This window comes from Triticum urartu, chromosome 3A, assembly GCF_056163025.1.
Source record: "Triticum urartu cultivar PI428250 chromosome 3A, HENAU_Tu73, whole genome shotgun sequence".
NCBI lineage: Eukaryota > Viridiplantae > Streptophyta > Magnoliopsida > Poales > Poaceae > Triticum > Triticum urartu.
Window position 1 is genome coordinate 187,675,856 of NC_141875.1, and position 6,310 is coordinate 187,682,165.

A 6,310-nucleotide genomic window follows, 5' to 3' on the forward strand; every position below is an offset into this window, starting at 1 on the left:
ATTGCCATAACTTGTATAACGGATGCTTTTCGAAGGTTGAGGTAGATGATTTCCGAAGGTTTCTTGGTTATGTGTTGAAGGATGGATACAACTGGATGTAGGATTTGCTAGTTTTGGGTGAGATATTATGCTTCCCCTGTATCCCCAACACCTGATTGCATAACCGGAAAGTTTCGGGAGTTTATAAGTGGGAATTCAAGTAGCTCTTAGGATATCTTTCCAACAGATGTATGATATGAAATTGGGGTTCGACGTCTAGTGGTCCGCCTATTCACGGTTGGTTTTACAGTGGTCTCGTTGTGTCTTAAAGAGTCCTTGGCTATGCCGACTCGGGGACGCTTCGTATGTTAGGTGCACTGCCTTGTTCATGATGGTGCTGTACGATCGAGCCAGTGTAGGCCCCACCATGAAAACTTCAGATGAAATCCTTTGTTTTGTTTTGAGTTGTGGTATTCGAGTTGCTTCGAAGTCAAATGTAGATTCCATCCCTTATCTAAGTGGTGTTTTTATATTCCTATGTAAATACTAATCCTTCTTGATCATCGAGATTGTCTTGCCAATCCTTTTCAACCGGTGTGTCTCTCTTCAAGTGGACCTGATCACTTCAACATTCGCAAGATCAATTATCAGTTCTTCTCAATGGTGTTTGTTTCATCCGTCTCCAAGTTTCCTTTGTTTTTCCCACCCACCCATCCTTTTTCCTCAAGGAGTAAGATTTCTTATTCAAGTATCATTTTATTGTGTGAAGCCTCTCCATTCCTTTTCCGTCAATGTTCTTATCCGGTGATTATCATTGTCGGTGTCAAAACCGGCGGATCTCGGGTAGGGGGGTCCCGAACTGTGCGTCTAGGCCGGATGGTAATAGGAGGCAAGGGACACGAAGTTTTACCCAGGTTCGGGCCCTCTCGATGGAGGTAAAACCCTATTTCCGGCTTGATTAATATTGATGATATGGGTGGTACAAGAGTAGATCTACCACGAGATCGGAGAGGCTAAACCCTAGAAGCTAGCCTATGGTATGATTGTTGTTGTGTATGTTGTCCTACGGACTAAACCCTCCGGTTTATATAGACACCGGAGAGGGTTAGGGTTACACAAAGTCAGTTACAATGGTAGGAGATCTACATATCCGTATTGCCAAGCTTGCCTTCCACGCCAAGGAAAGTCCCTTCCGGACACGGGACGGAGTCTTCAATCTTGTGTCTTCATGGTCCAGGAGTCCGACTGAAGGTATAGTCCGGCCATCCGGACACCCCCTAATCCAGAACTCCCTCAGTAGCCCCCGAACCAGGCTTCAATGACGATGAGTCCGGCGCGCAGATTGTCTTCGGCATTGCAAGGCGGGTTCTCCCCCAAATTCCGTGTACCTGTTGAATAAAGTCCAGTTTCTTGTAGATGTTGCGCTCCTTGGCTTCTACGCCCAATAATGGCCGCTTCCCACATGTCAAACGAATATGAAAAGTCTGAGTGTTTTTACATTCACACCCCTAGCCGCGTAAATGAGCTTCCCTATTTAAGGGGACGAGGATTTAGATCCAAACCACATTTGCCCCCCTTCGCGAGTGTTAATCAGAGCGCATCCGACAAAGGTCCATTCCACCATGGCCAGCCAACGCAACTCCTCCTTTCGCCCTTCCATCCCTCAGCCTGGATATTGGGAGAGATGCTCCATCCCGCATAGCGAGCTAGTGACGCTCCAGACCAAGGGATTTCTCCCCCCGGCCTATATGATCCCGGTTCGAGCCGGTCTTGCCATCTATAATGGCGGAGAGCAAGCGGAGAGTGCCCCTAATCCCTCCAAAGGAGAGCGGGTGTGCCTCGTCCCTTATTTAATAAGGGGGCTCGGATTTCCAATCCATCCATTTCTCTGGGGGCTGCTGGAGTTCTACGGCCTCCAGCTACATAATCTCATGCCTGCCTCCGTATTGCATATCGCGGGCTTTGTAGCCCTCTGTGAGCTGTTCTTTGGTGTGGAGGCTCATTTCGGGCTGTGGAAAGAGCTATTCTGCCTCGTGCCCTGTTCCAAGAAGGGGTTAATGTATCAAGTGGGCAGAGCCGAAGTGTGGCGCATCGCCGGGACCGGATATCTGTCCGGAACCCCAAAGAAGGCGTCCGAAGACTGGCCCTCGGAATGGTTTTATATAGAAGACGTCCTGCTGCCGGATCCTGTCCGGATCGGCCTCCCTGAATTCGACAGTGCTCCCTTAAAGTAACGCCTAAGCTGGCGTCCACGGAGCCCTCAGAGGGAAAGTGACAGGGTTGTTATTTACCTGATGGGTCGGATAAGATTGTTAGCTCATTTTGGACTGACCATGACCAGGGTCATGGCCGCATGCATCATGCGAGGGGTGCAGCCGCTACAGTATAGAGGCCACCCCATGTGGGACTTCTACAGGGAGGACGAAACCACCCGCTACGGCCGTAAGGGGCCGGATTCGGCTGCGGCTCTAATAAAGACCTTGTCCGCTTTGTACAAGGGAGAAGAGGAGGATTTTCTCCGCATCGACCCAATGGGTGGATTTTCCATGTACAATCCTCCAAGCTGGGTGAGTGGTCACATCTTGCCCATCCGTTTTATATCCCCATTGTTAAATATTCAACCTAGTGATTTCAACGCAGGAACTGCGCCAAGCTGTTAAAGAAATAAGCAGCCCTCCTCCACAACCCGAGGACCCAGGACGGTGCCTCGACTCGGCCTCTCAAGAGGATCCGGACTTATCTGTGGAGCTGATTGATGGAGTGTTCCATCAATTGAGCAAGGACAACGCCTTAGTGGCCATTACGGCTGATTACCCAGGGCTAATCCCGGCCTCCCAGAAATGGGAGGCCGAACCTGCGGCGACAAGCCAACGAAGGGCCACAGGGCCCCGTGGGTAGAAAAGAGGTGCAGTCCGGTCCAAGGCGCCAGCGCAAAGGTATGACACGCCCCCTTATCCCAGGTGTTATACCTTCGAGGCATATTAACACTTGTGCTCTCTTTAGGACAAAGAGACCTCGCCGAACTATATTCGGAGAGACTGCCAATCGCGCCTCCACCAGCCAGGCTCCAAAGTCTGGTCCGGAAGCGGAGCCGAACACAAGGCGCGCACCGGACGCTCCTCCGATGGAGGATGTGGACAGGTTGTCTGCCAAAAACTCTGAGGTGGAGAGTGCCATGAACCACAGGCGTCGCCGGACAATTCTTCGCGACGCTTATTTCTCCCAAGAGGCGTTAGATGCCTTCAAGTCGGGAGATGCGTACCTCCGTGCCGCTCAAAATGGTCTAGCCAGAGCCACAGAGCAATATGTAAAAGACATACGGGTAAGAAAATTTTGGTAATTATATATATACCAGTAGCCCCCGAGACTTGAAACAGTTAGAATAACTGATTTAAGGATCATTGGTTATGCAGGTTCTTACAGAAAAGAATTACCTACTATCCAAGGAGCTAGAAGAGTGCAAAGCCCAACTTGAGGCCGCACTAGCCATGGCAGGGGAGCCCAAGGAGACCCCCTCTGGTAATATACACTTCGAAAGATAAGTATTTTGCGAAGCACGGCATGGGTGCGAATCTGACAAATTAAATTGCAGATGGCGCTGGATTGAATCCAGAAAGGCAACACCTCCTACGCCAGCTAAGGGCTGGTGAGAAGGTGCTGACAAAGGTGAGGCGGGAGAAGAACGATCTCCAAGATGCCAACACCAAGCTGGGTGTCGAGCTGAAAGATGTTCGTGCCCAGCTGTCAGACTCCGTGAAGGAGAATCAGCGGCTTCGGCGCGGCATATTTAGTAAGTGGTTAAACGAACCTTTGAAAGAAAGTTCGGCCGGGAAGTCGACTAACAGATGTCTGTAGGTGTGCTAACAGGTCGTCCTGCAGAGGAGATACCCGGTTCTACGGGTGACCTTCTTCTCGAGCTCTCGCAACTGCTCGATCGAGTTCGGCAGGCGATGCAAGGCGTCGCCCAGGCCCTGTGGCCATCCGTCTCCATGCCCGAAGGTCTTGGAGAGCTTGCGGAGAAGCTAAAGGGAGCACGGCGGCGCTTCCGATTGTGGAAGATATCGGCCTACCGTCAAGGCGCTAGGGTGGCCTGGGCCGTGGTGAAGACGCGGTACGCAAAGGCTGACCCCAACCACATGGCCGAGGTCGGTCCTGTAGGGCCCGATGGGAAGGAGATCCCTGTAAGCTTAGTATACCGCCAAGTAGATTTGGCCGCAAAGTATTCCCAGCAGGACTGTAAATTAGACAGCCTGTTAGATGGTATTGAAGAGGAATACAATCAGTCAAAATGACTATGTAATTTGATTGACATTTATAATGCCTTCTAGCCGGATTGTAGATCATTTGTCATGGCCGACCTTTTCGCTTCATCCTCGGGACCTGACGGTCCGGAGTGTGTCCGAATTCCCATGCGGTTATATAGGAACCGGGGAATGCATGGAGACCAGGCGTAGGGTTCATTAGTGCGTGAACAGACAAGTGCCCGACTAGTTATGTTATATTACATGGTTAGTAAGAAACATCTTCCAGGGAGAATAGTTCCGTTAGGGGTTCCTTTCCCTAGGAGGCATGCCCTAAGGTGCATGTCCATGCTGCGAAAAGAAACGCAGGAAAAACATCTGGGGGCGTATAGATAAAAATGAAAAGGATCATCTTTAGTTCACCGACCGAATATTCCCTTAAGAACGCTAGCTTTCGGCTTCACCCAGTCTGAGGTACACGTCCGGCTTACCCGGCAGTAACAATCGCAGAGGTGCTCCCTTTACCACCTAGCCGAACAATCGGGAATGTAGGGGTAAGCACAGGAGCCAGGCAACCCAGCTTGGCCAAAACTTAAGTCATATCGATGCATATAATGGTGAATAAAAGGTACATGTGGAAGTGTGACACATGTGTTGGGCATGAAGCCCGTATGAATAAGCTTCTGTTTAAAGAAGCCCCCAGGTTTAATGAGCGCGGATAGCGTGTCACTTTATGAGCCTTTAAAGGCTATAAGAGAGAGAGAGAGAAGAAGAGAAATGTAAGACAGAAAATATATAAAAAATGGACAGAGGAAGGAGACGAACACAGAGTCCGGCGCTAGGCATAGAATCTTCGGAGACGGGCTGCGTTCCATGGGTTCGGCTCAAGTCGGTTATCTGATGCATCCCGCAAGCGGTACGCTCCACCAGTCAGGACTTGGTCAATTATGAAGGGACCTTCCCACTTGGGCTTGAGTTTGTCCTTTTTCTTGTCCGGTAGTCGTAGAACTAATTCGCCAACGTTGTAAGTTTTGGCCCGTACTTCTCTGCTTTGGTATCTTCGAGCCTGCTGTTGATAGAATGCGGAACAGGCTTTTGCCACGTCACGCTCCCCCTCCGATGCGTCCAAGCTGTCCTGCCGATCGAGCTCGGCTTCTCTTTCTTCGTACATGCGCACTCGAGGTGAGTCATGAATTATGTCGCAAGGCAAAACTGCCTCTGCGCCGTACACCATAAAGAATGGTGTGTATCCGGTGGTACGATTCAGCGTGGTCCGCAGCCCCCAGAGTATGGAGTCGAGCTCCTCTACCCAGTGTGTGTTAGATTCCTTGAGGGACCGCACTAATCTGGGTTTGATGCCGCTCATGATAAGACCATTTGCACGTTCGACCTGGCCATTAGTTTGTGGGTGATAGACGAAAGCATAATCGAGCTTGATGCCCATGTTTTTGCACCAGAGTTTTACCTCGTCGGCCGTGAAGTTCGTGCAGTTATCAGTGATGATGCTGTGGGGGACGCCGTAACGGTGTACAACCCTGGATATAAAGTCTATCACCGGTCCGGATTCAGCCGTCTTAACAGGCTTGGCTTCTATCCATTTGGTGAACTTATCCACCATGACCAGTAAGTATTTTTGCTTGTGGGTTCCGCCTTTAAGGGGTCCAACCATGTCAAGCCCCCAGACCGCGAAGGGCCAAGTAATGGGGATAGTTTGGAGGGCGGTGGCTGGCATATGGCTTTGGTTTGCAAAGAGCTGGCAACCGGTGCATCGTTGGAGTAAGTCCTGAGCGTCTGCCTGGGCCGTCGGCCAATAAAAGCCTATACGGAAGGCCTTGCTTACAAGGGACTAAGCTGCAGCGTGATGACCTCCGAGTTCAGCATGAATTTCAGCCAGGAGGTTCCGCCCCTCCTCTTCGGAGATTCACCTTTGAAGGACTCCGGTAGTGCTTTTCTTATAAAGTTCTCCCTCATGGACTCTGTAGGCTTTGGATCGCCGCACTATGCAGCGTGCCTCATTTTGGTCCTCGGGGTGTTCCTGCCTAGTAAGGTAGGCTAGGAATGGTTCTATCCACGGGGCGATGACGGCCATT